Here is a 13,061-nt window from a genome sequence, read left to right as displayed (position 1 = left end):
CTTCAGCACGAATTTTCTCTAAAATTCTCTCTTGATTTTATGCCCAAAATTCACTCCAAACTCTTCAATGCAGACCATCATGTAAGAAAGAGAGTTGCATGAGTTGCAGCTCATGCTTGGAGTAAATGAAGAAGAGCAAATGGAAAGTGTGTGAGCATGAAAAAGATAGATAATGGAAAAACATGTTTTTCCATTTGTGTATTGTTTTTCTAATTTTTCAATTTTATCACAAAATCAAAACTTGATTTTTTAAAATCCATTTTGATTTTAAAACTACAAATTTTAATTTTATAAAATTAATTTCATAAATTAATTTTTAAATTAAAACTTAATTAATTTAATATCAATTATTAAATTAATTTTTACACACATCTATCTTTATATATTTAAATCATATTTAAATATAAATTCTCCTATTCCATCTAATTCTCAAGTTAAACACATAATTATATCTCATATAATTACTAATTCCCTTAATTCTAATTTGAACATTTCAAATTAACTTATCATGCTATTCTAAAGCTAGTCCATTATGAGCTAGTACGGGGACCTCGCGGACCTACAGATCATGGGCTCCAACGATCCGAGATTAATTAGCTAAACTCATTAGACTAGATTAATCCTCATTCGTTAACTAATGGGTCACTCCACTAAAGCCCATAGTTGCACTCTCCTCACTGTAGAGATATTATGTCCACATGATTTAACCATAATCAGCAAGTCGACCCTTCACAGATTGTTCATAATAACGACTGGGTCAAATATCTATTTTACCCCTGAGATTACGTCTTATTCCTCAAGTTCCTATTGATTCTCTAATGAACAACTGGTTTGTGATCAATCACTAAACCAAATTCTCTCAGCACAGTGAGAGGGTGGGGCCCCTTGTTCAAGACCTGGATTCAATACTTGAGAGAACAACCTTTCTCCTATCCCTAAATCGGGTAGGCGTGAACTCCATCTTGCACCCTATGTCCCCAACTATCTATTAGGTCTTACCCATGAAATGGGAGTCTTATTGAGCCGACGTTGTTGAGCCAACCCTCACCTATGCAAATCTAAGGATAATCCCGAATAAAAAGGAGTTCATAGTTAACTCAGGATTAAGATCGAGTTACCTAGGTCATCTAGGTGAAATAGTCAGTCTTATACAGTAAACAGTATTATAAAGTAAGAGTGACTTATTTCTTGGTCCAATCTTATGCAAACTCATTGCATAGGATGCCCCCACTCCTCATGTCATAACATGTACGAGTTAGGATCACATCGTATGTAGCACTTTACAACTCTTTGTAACAACTACAGAGTAGGCCGCATCCAATAGTGTTACCAGAATAAGGTACCCAACCTTATTCATGTACTATAGTTCATTTTGACTATTTACTTGAATCTGATCCACTCTTATGTCTCCACATAAAGTTCAAGTACTCATGTAATAGTTACGGGTCTTAGTTTATTGGATTTAAACTTTCATACAATTTATAAAATCAATAATAAGTTTATTGATTATAGAAAATGTTTATCATTTTACAAACTGCGAATTTTAGTAAATAAAACCCAACAATACTCCCACTTGGACTAAACTCCAGTGGATTAATATATACAATGTTGAGTTTACATGGAGAGAATAAAAATGTACAAATACAATAAACTAGGACATTAAAATATCCATAAATTCTCCCACTCACCCTAGTGATACAAAACTCGTAGTCCTAGTCCTACTAGTTGACCTTCGAACACTTTAGCCAAAAGGGCATTTGTAAATGGATCAACTAAGTTCTCTTGGGAAGCAATCTAGGTGACGAGTACGTCTCCTCTGTGTACAATCTTCCTTATGAGATGGTACTTTCGCTCGATATGTTTTCCTCTTTCATGGCTTCATTGTTCCTTTGAATTTGCAACTGTTCCACTATTGTCACTATAGAGAGTGACAGACAAGTGCATATTAGGAACTACTTCCAGATCTGTCAAGAACTTTCTGAGCCATACTGCTTCTTTTGCTTCTTCACTTGCAGCTACATACTCAGCTTCCATTATGGAATCAGTAATACAACTCTGTTTGATGCTTCTCTACACAACTGCTCCTCCATTTAGAGTGAATATTGACCCCGAAGTTGATTTCCTCGAATCAATATCGGTCTGAAAGTTAGAATCAGTGTATTCAGTAAGGATCAGATCCTTAGCACCATACACAAGCATATAATCTCTCGTTCTCCGAAGATACTTAAGAATGTCTTTAACAGCAGTCCAATGATCATATCTAGGATTGGACTGAAATCTGCTAACTATTCCTACGGCATAGCATATTTCGGGATGAGTACACAACATTGCATACATTAAACTCCCTATTACTGATGCATATGGAATTTGATTCATCTTCTCAACCTCTTGAGGTGTCCTAGAACTTTGTTCCTTAGACAGGTGAATTTCATGTCTGAAAGGTAAAAATCTTTTCTTGGAATTTTGCATCTTATACCTAGACAACATCTTATCTATATAAGATGCTTGAGATAATGCTAATGTTCTATTCTTGTAATTCCGAACTAATTGGATTCTAAGAACATATTGTGCTTCTCCCAAATATTTCATTTGGAATTGCAAAGCCAGCCATCTCTTAACGTCAGCTAGATATTCTACCTCATTCCCAATAAGTAGAATATCATTAACATACAATACTAGAAAAGTGACAGATTTGTTAACGATTTTCTCATATACACAGGGTTCGTCAACACTTTGTTCAAAGCCATAAGATTTGATCGCTGTGTCAAATCTCATATTCTAGGATCTAGAAGTTTGTTTCAATCCATAAATGGATCGATTAAGTTTGCAAACCTTTTGCTCTTGATCCTGCTGTATAAACCCTTCTGGTTGAGATATATAAATACTCTCTTCAAGATAGCCATTCAAAAAACCTGTCTTGACATCCATTTGCCATAATTCATAATCATAAAATGTGGCTATGGACAAGAGTATTCTAATTGACTTTATCATGGCAACTGAAGAGAAGGTTTCTTCATAATCTACCCCCTCTCTTTGGGTAAACCCTTTTGCCACAAGTTTAGCTTTGTAGGTCTATACCTTACCAGCTTAGTCTCGTTTTCTCTTGTAGATCCATTTGCAATCGATGGGTTTTACCCCTCCAGGTTGATCTACAAGATCTCAGACAGAATTGAAATACATAGATTCCATTTCAAGATCTATGGCTTTAATCCATTGGCCTTTATCTACATCATTCATTGCTTGGTTAAAAGACAATGGATCCTCTAAACCATCATCTGGTATAATGACTTGAGTTTCAATTAAACCCATGTACCGGTCAAGCTGTTGCACAACCCTCCCACTACGACAAGGCATCCTCAACTCTTGAGAAGGATGTGAAGTCTCAGTTTCATCAATAACACTTGTTAATGGACCTGCTCTATCAACAACTCTTGTTGATACATTTGTCATTTCTCTGGATATTTTTTCTATTACTAGCTTACTGCGACGTTGATGATTCTTTACATAGTCTTCCTTCAGGAAGGTTGCATTTGTCGATACAAATACTTTATCTTCCTGAGGATCACAAAAGAAACTTGTTTCTTTTGGGTAGCCTAGAAATAGGCATACTTTTGAATGGCGTTCCAACTTTTTAGGATTTTGCACCAACACATGTGCTAGACAACCCCAAATCCTGAAGTGACGTAAATTTTCTTTACGTTCTATCCAGAGCTCGTAAGGCATTTCAGAAATAATTTTCGAGGGAACTATGTTCAAAATATACACCACGGTCTCAACTGCGTGTCCCCAAAAAGAATTTGGTAACTGAGCGTAACTCATCATGGAACGAACCATGTCCAACAAGGTTCTATTTCTCTTTTCTGCCATGTTTAGCTGAGGTGTGCCAGGGGCTGTGAGTTGAGAGTGAATTCTATGTTTTATGAAATAATTTTGGAATTTCATGTCCATATACTCACCATTTCAATCTGATCGAAGCATTTTAATCTTTTTACCTAATTGGTTTTCAATCTCAGCCTTATACTCTTTGAATTTTTCAAAAGTTTCAGACTTTTGGTGCATTAGGTAAACATGTTCATACCTGGAATAATCATCTATAAAACCGATGAAATATTCATACCCTCTTTTGCTCTAACATTTAGAGGCCCACAAAGGTCTCAGTGAATCAGCTCTAAGGGTTCTTTGGCTCTAAGACCTTTTCCAGGAAAAAGATCTTTTTGTCATTTTACCCTCGAGACAGGATTCACATAGTGGTAATGAACTGTCTTCCAACTTATTTAGAATGACCGCTTTTAACCAATCTCACAATCCTGTTGAGATTTATGTGACCCAGTCTCATGTGCCAAAAATAGGCATTTGGAGAAATCTTCATTTTCTTATGAGTCCCAGCAGTTTTAAACATCTCTATGTTCAATACGGCTTTGACCTCAGTTGGTTTTAACATATACAAGTTATTTTCTAATTTTGCAAAGAAAATCTGTTTACTTCCCATATTGGTGAACACTTCATCATTTTAGAAAGAAACTTTATAATTTTGTTCTAGCAAATAAGAGATAGATATTAAATCCCTTTTCATATAAGGAATATAATATACATTTTTCAAATAAATGTACTTATCTCCTATAAATAACTTCATATCTCCCACAACTTTAGCTGAAATAATCTCCTCGGTCCCTACGTTAAAAATTGCTTCATCTTCTATCAACTATCTCCAGGAACTTGTTTCCTGTGAGATAGTACAAACATGATTAGTGGCACCTGAATCAATTATCTAGATTTTATCGTTTTCCACTAAACATGCTTCGATAACAAGTAAATCATATTTATCTTATTGTTCGAATTATGCACTCTCATCTACATAATTCAAAATTTTAAATGAGTTGGGAGACAGAGGACAATCCTCTGTTAAAACTCTTTTAGTGTAATCAACCGCTAGTTATTTGTTTGTTGATTTGATTTTACTGTTATTTAAATCGGAAGTGAGTATTCTAGAAGAACTTAACATGCTGATAAAATTCAAACATTATTTATTTGCAAAGATACTTTAGTGAGTCAGAATATGTGCGACCGAGGGGCAGTCAGATACTCCTTCACTAAATCAAAAGATTTTGACCAAACATTATCTCTGGAATAACTCTTATTCCTATTGTCTCCGGAATAACTCATATTTCTATAGTCGTTTAGTTATCGTTTTCGGTCAAAATCTTTATTAACAATTTAGTAATTCTTGTAAGTGTGACCCGCCATTTTCAGATCTTATAGGACGATATGAATGTTGGGTTTTATGTCCTAAAACTCGTGGTTTAGTAAACATTAGAACTTATTCTCAGAATTCAATAAAATTGTGTTGATTATATTGTTTTTTAGAAATCTAATAAACCTAAGTCCCTTGACTATTATATGAGTACTTGAACTTTATGTAGAGACATACAAGTGGATCAGGTTTGAATAAATAGTCAAAATGATCTATAGTATATGAATAAGGTTCGGTACCTTATTCTGGTAACACCATTGGATGTGGCCTACTCTGTAGTTGTTACAAAGAGTTGTAAAGTGCTATATACGAAGTGATCTTAATTCGTGTATGTTGAGACATGAGAAGTAAGGGTGTCCTGTGCAAATGAGTTTTGTGCAAGATCGGACCACAAAACCTGTCATTCTTACTTTATAACGTTGTTTACTGTTTAAAACTGACTATTTCAAAGCGATGACCTAGGTAACTTAACCTTAATCCTGAGCTAACTATGAACTCCTGTTTGTTCGGGATTATCTTTTATCTACAAACGGTGAGAGTACATCAATTGCCTCTGCTCAATAAGCTTACCATTTTGGGGATAAGATCGGATGAATAGCTGGGAACATAGGGTGCAAGAGGGAATTCACTCCTACCCGATTAAGGTTAGTAGAGAGGTTGTTCCCTTCAAGTGCTGATTCTGGGTCTTGAACGAGAGGCCTCACCTTCTCATTAGCCTGAGAGGGATTAAATTTGTTGATTGGATCATAAATAAATTTTTCATTAGGGAATCAGTGGAACTTAAGGAACAAGAGGTAATTTCGGGGGTAAAACAGATATTCAACCCAGCCGTTATTACGAGCAACCTGTGAAGGATTAACTTACTAATCATGGTTATATCGAGTGGACATAATATATCTATAGTGAGGGGAGTTCAGCTATGGGTTTTAGTAGAATCACCCATTAGTTAACAAATGGGGATTAGATCGGTCTAATGAGTTTAGCCGATTAATCTCGGATCGTTGGAGCCCATGATCTGTAGGTTTGCGAGGTCCCCCTACTAGCTCGTAAATGGATAAGCTCAAGAATAGCGTGATAAGTTAATTTGAAGTGTTCAAATTAGAATTAAATGAATTTGGAGAAATAATATTTAAATATGATTTAAATATTTGAAGATGGAATTGTGTTAAAAATTAATTTAATATTTGATATTAAATTAATTAGAATCATTTAAATTGTTTAAATAATTATTTATTAATTTTATTAAAGAAAATTAATTTATGAATTAATTTGTAAAATTATAATATTTTCAGTTTTATTAAATAAAATTGATTTTTGAAATCAATTTTTGATAAAATAGAAAAAGAAAAAGAAAAACACAAGTTGGAAAAATTAATTTTTCATTTACTCATTAACTAGCTCACCAAACAACCCACTTTACCTCTTTATTAACTCCAAGCATGAGGTGCATCTCAGTGCAGCAAGCTTCTTGCATGAATGTCCAAATAAATTCTAAAAAAAAAAAAGTTGAAAGAGAGGGTTTCTTTTCATGGTTGTTGCTGTGAGCTCTCCAATACCTTAATTCCAGCTTATTTTGAGTCCCACTCTCATCTTGAGACCCAAGAGGATAGTAGGGAAGATCTTGGAGTGGTCTAGCAACAAAATCCATAGAGATTTGCAGCTGAAATTGAAGCTTAGAGGAAGTTCTTCAAGGGTATGTCATGAAACCCGCATTTTTATTATTGAAGAATGTTTCTTTTCTGCCAAAATTAATGAAGTTAGAGTGCTTATGGATCCTGGTTTTTTTTCTTCCGCTGTGCAATACTAGTACCTTCCAACAACTGAATAATGCCATCCGAAATAGAAGACAATATCCAAGACGGAAAACTATAACGACACTATTCATTTTACTAAAGTCTGGTTGTTCCATGATCCACTATTAAATCTCCGTGGGGTAGTCGTAAGCTAAACGACTAGCAATGGGCCGTTAAGTAGCAACCAGCATGCGCAACATAGGAATCTCACAGTTCAGACTAATGGAGGAGACCGTAGGATATATTGACACATATTCTTCACCCACTTACTATGAATTACTTCCTCCATTTACCTTATTATTGACTCATACAAAACACTTTTCCGCATGGAGGTCACTCCCAAGGTGACACGAAGCACCATATGAATCTCATAGCATAAACTATATAGAGACGTGGCAGTTGAAATCTATATATCGAATAATTGATTTATGTTTGAACAACTTCCTCTTATTCACCAAAATCTAGATTTTAGCTAAAAAATACTTTCCGTATGGAGGTCACTGTCAGGATGACACAAAGTACCGCTTAAATCTGGATTGTGAACTCTTAGAGACTTGGGAGCTAAAAATAACATATCGTATATGTTATTAATCTCCCACTGAAGTTTTCTAATAATTCTATCATATAGAAGTTATTAAACTGTCACTGAAGTGTTCTATTAGGTAGATTTGTACTTATGTTCTTTTCTGCTAATAAAATCACCCTAAGTTTAAGTGGTTTATCCAAGTATAACGCTTATAATTGGATTCTAACCTACAATATCTATGTGATAAACCATTTTATTACCTCACATCACTCACGTATGCTCATAAAACCGGTTACCAAAACTCAATAATTCAGTCATAATCCCCAGGTAGAAGGTGTTCCGTAAACCGTCAACTTAAGTACCCCCGACCTTAAACAGGATTATATACTAGTTGAGTTTGTAATCTGAGTTTTATAAGTTTTAACTATTAAAACAGGTGGTCAACCTACGTGAGCATGCAGCTGTTGTTTATGGATTTTAAATGTCTAACCCAATTTTATAACAACTTATAAAACTTTAGACATGCTAAATATCTATAACATACATAAAGGCATTCAATATTTAATATAACACTTATATTAAATACAAGAAACCCTAACATGCATATTATATATTATAACATATTATAACATACTTTCAATGCATGTAACATGCTTCCTATGGTGGGATTTTAAATCTAAATAGTATACTATATGCACATACAAGATTTATTTAATTATAACATACATCAAATGCATAAATAATTAAACACAGACTGATATGGTTTTAGTTTTGGCATAAACAAGCAAATAGAAGCCTAACTATTATAAACAACTTTAAAACAGTCTTTGAACCGCTCCAAACCGAATCCAAGCATCTTGAACCGGACTGGATGAGTTTGAACCGGACCAACAAAGTCTGAACTGGACCAGCCAAAAACCCTTTGAGGCTGAACCGGGTTGGATCTCAAGAAAACCAGTTGAACCGGCTGCTCTCAGTCCAACTCAAAGTCTTGCTAAGGCCGATTGTGTAACGCTGAAGGCAATCGTCTAACACCATCGCCTTGTGTTGAGAAGAGGTACACGATCGCTTAGTGTCGTCTATCTATCGCATAGAGTAATCGTTTAGCTCTCGAGTAGAACTAAACGATCACTTAACACCATCGCCTAGCGCTTTATCTCATTGTTTAGTATCTGTCGCAGCTAAATGATCGCTTAGCTCTATCATATAGAACATCATCGCATCGTTCAGCATCGTAGCTAAACAATCGTTTAGTTCCATCATTTAGAAACTTCAACGCATCGCTTAGCACCGCATCTACACGATCGCTCAGTACTATCGTATAGCACTTCAACGCATCGCTTAGCGAGCACCAAAGCTACACGTTCGTGTAGTGTCATCGTATAACAAATCCAACATATCGTTTAGTTCCCACACAAAAGCTAAACGATCGTGTAGTACTATTGTATAGCATTTGAACGCATCGTCTAGCTCCCGTAGATACACGATCACTTAGCGTTCAACATCACAACAATCAGCACCCATTGTTATGTGATTGTCTAACTTTTCTTCACATCGTGTAACGCCTGAAACTAGACGATCGCTTAGCAACTGAACCTCAACAATGATTTTGAGCAGAAGCTGAAAACTGGAACAGCAGCTCGGCCTCCTTCACTTGTTTCTTCCATTACATTTAATTTCACTTTAAGACTCCAAATAATTACAGACTCTGCTAACACTATAAAGTCATCAACAAGAGCCAATTATAAATTTAAGAGAAGAAATCAAAGAAATTTAAAATGCCAAACTCAGAAACACATATCAGTGCATCAATTTATATTTCTCATATAAAACACCACCAAACTAAAAAATAAAACTAAATTGAGAGCTTATATGAGCTCTGATATCAATTGTAGGGAATGTATCAGCAAGCGGAAGCAACAAGGATCTATTAAACTCTAATCATTATGTTTGGAAAATATGAAGCATGCTCTTGCAGAAAACAGTGAGTTTTGTAATATCCTTTTTGTAAACTCGTCAAAGAGACGATCTTTCAACTGCAATCTTCTCCGAATCTTTTTGTAGACACTCAAGATTTCCCATATTCTCTTTGTGCTTGATTGAGTTGTGGACACAAAACATCTTGAATCAGGGATGATGGAAATTTCCAAGCATCAATTTGGTTGAAGACACCTTTTCAGCACGAATTTCTCTAAAATTCTCTTTTGATGCCATGCCCGAATTCATTCCATAATCTTCAATATATTGCAGACCATATCAAGAAGAGGTTGCATGGTTGCAGCTCAGCTTGGAGTAAATGAAGAAGAACAATGGAAAGTGTGTGATGAGCATGAAGAGATGGATATGGAAAACATGTTTTTCCATTTTGTTGGTTTTTAATTTTTAATTTTATCACAAATTAAACTTAATTTTTTAAAAATCTATTTTGATTTTAAAACTGAAATTTTAATTTATAAAATTATTTTTTAAATTAAAGACTTAATTTAATTTAATATCAAAATTAAAATTAATTTTACACACATCATCTTTATATATTTAAATCATATTTAAATATAAATTCTCCTATTCCATTTAATTCTCAAATTAAACACGTAATTATATCTCATATAATTATTAATTCCCTTAATTCTAATTTGAATATTTCAAATTAATTTATCACGCTATTCTAAAGCTAGTCCATTACGAAGTAGCGGACCTACAGATTATGGGTTCCAATGATCCGAGATTAATTGGCTAAACTCATTAGACCAGATTAATCCTCATTCGTTAACTGATGGGTCACTCCTCTAAAGCCCATAGTTGCATTCTCCTCACTGTAGATATATTATGTCTACATGATTTAACTATAATCAGCAAGTCGACCCTTCACATGTTGTTCGTAATAACGGCTGGGTCAAATATTTGTTTTACCCTCGAGATTATGTCTTATTTCTCAAGTTCCTACTGATCCTCTAATGAACAACTGGTTTATGATTCAATCACTAAACCAAACTCTTTCAGCCCAGTGAGAGGGTGGGGCCCCTTGTTTAAGATCTGGATTCAATACTTGAGAGAACAACCTTTCTCCTATCCCTAAATTGGGTAGGCGTGAACTCCGTCTTGTACCCTATGTCCCCAACTATCTATTAGGTCTTACCCGTGAAATTGGAGTCTTATTGAGCCGGCGTTGTTGAGTCAACCCTCACCTATGCAAATCTAAGGATAATCCTGAATAAGCAGGAGTTCATAGTTAGCTCAGGATTAAGATCGAGTTACCTAGGTCATCTAGGTGAAATAATCAGTCATATATAGTAAACAGTGTTATAAAGTAAGAGTGACTTATTTCTTGGTCCGATCTTATGCAAACTCATTGCATAGAATGCCCCCACTCCTCATGTCATAATATGTACGAATTAGGATCACATCGTATATAGCACTTTACAACTCTTGTAACAACTACAGAGTAGGTCGCATCCAATAGTGTTACCAAAATAAGGTACCCAACCTTATTTATGTACTATAGATCATTTTGACTATTTACTTGAACTTGATCCACTCTTATGTCTCCACATAAAGTTCAAGTACTCATGTAATAGTCATGGGTCTTAGTTTATTGGATTTAAACTTACATACAATTTATAAAATCAATAATAAGTTTGTTAATTATAGAAAATGTTTATCATTTTACAAACTGCGAGTTTTAGGACATAAAACCCAACATATTGCCCCTACAAAAATCATATCTCAATTCGTTATAAAAAAATCAAATTTTAAATGAGTTTAGATTTTTCTAAAATTAAATTTCAACATTTGGCAAATGTCGATATTTGAAAGGAAAGTGATTTTTACGATGGCAAAAGTGATTTTGGTCATGTTAAAATCACTCCTAAATATACCTTAAAGAGTATATTTTCAACCAAGAAATTAGAAGTTTGAGTCTCCACTTTCTTCCATCTATCATGCATTTTCATTATTTGTCTCTTACCAGCTGACGGATAAGAATAAGGAAACGTCCACCTATTCCTACAGTTGTATAATATTGTTCATTTTGGGGATAAACTTGTTTTGCTATTGAAGCATTCAAAAATTTTTATACAAATAAAGATAATTGTCCTCATTTATATACTCATTATCATTACCTTTCCTAACCAATGTAGGACTTTGTTTGTAGCTTATAACAGCTACCATTTAGTTTTTTACAACTAAAAAAGAAGAAACCAAGAAGTGTATATATGTGTGTGTGACAATTACTCATCTTGAAAATGATTAAATATCATGTTCTTTTTTCTAGCTCAACTTAGATGGAGTATGAAGATTTAATTTAAAAGAGATAAGTAGCCAAATGAGTTTAGCTCAACCGATACAAGTATATATGGAAACTACCAAGAAGTTTATAGTTCAAATCTCCTACTCTATTGTAAAAAAATAAAAATAATAAAAAAAGATAATAATGTTTTGATGGATCACTTGAACTATATTCTCATATTGTCTGATACAATGTGATGTTGAAATATATATGATTTGGTTCAATACTCCTATGTTTTCCTTTTCTTCCTCCTATATTTGTGACAGAAACAAGAGAACTTTAAATTATATCAAAACAAGTTGTCTTTATAATTTATTCTTTATTATTGTTTTGCTTGAAAAATGAATTGATGGTGAATAATTAAAGTGGTGTCAACCGAATCATATATATATATCATATTTGAAGCTTCAAAGGCCGTATTCAAATTATAATTGATTATGATCTCCTGGGCCTGAGAAGAAAATTCTTGTTGGGCTTGTAAAGAGAGATCAAGGTCCAAATCTGAGCCCAAACCATAATTTATTGCTTAGCTTGAAGGATCTCTTTCTAGGCCCAAAAACAGAAAAACTGACTCACACGAATGGTCTACCCTTTTTTTTTTTTTTTTTTTAATTGGTCTTCATGCTCATTTTATAAATAAAAAACCTGAAATTATTATTATAATTCTTATATTTATATAATGATTATAATACCTTGTAAGTAATAGAGCTGAAAAGAGTCTAAATGGTCATTTCTTAACTTACATAAAGTATTAGTACTATTGTCTCGAGATTAGAGGTCGGATTCTCTCACCTTATTTGTTGTCTAAAAAAAAAGAAATGGTTGATAGTATAACAAAAATATAACATGAATTAAAGTTAGAAATATAAAAAACACAAATTTTAAAAATAAAGACACCTTCATTATCTTTTATTTTCTTCTACTTTTTATGGAAATTCAACAATATGTAAAAGTAGAGATCTAATCTCTGTCAAGATATATATCTTAATTAATTGCAAGATATCTATCTTAACTAATTAAGTTATGTTTAGCCAACAAGAACGTAACTGAACTGGTATAGTGTTCATACTATCGATCTCAAGGTTTGAGGTTCGATTTTCCCACCCACACTTTAATTACAATACCTTTCTAAAAAAAATTGAGTTATATTTAATTTGACAATGAAAAAATCACACTTTTATATATGGACATTATACTTTCAATATT

Source organism: Benincasa hispida, chromosome 8 (genome assembly GCF_009727055.1).
Source record: "Benincasa hispida cultivar B227 chromosome 8, ASM972705v1, whole genome shotgun sequence".
Taxonomy (NCBI): domain Eukaryota; kingdom Viridiplantae; phylum Streptophyta; class Magnoliopsida; order Cucurbitales; family Cucurbitaceae; genus Benincasa; species Benincasa hispida.
This window is presented reverse-complemented; position numbering follows the sequence as displayed.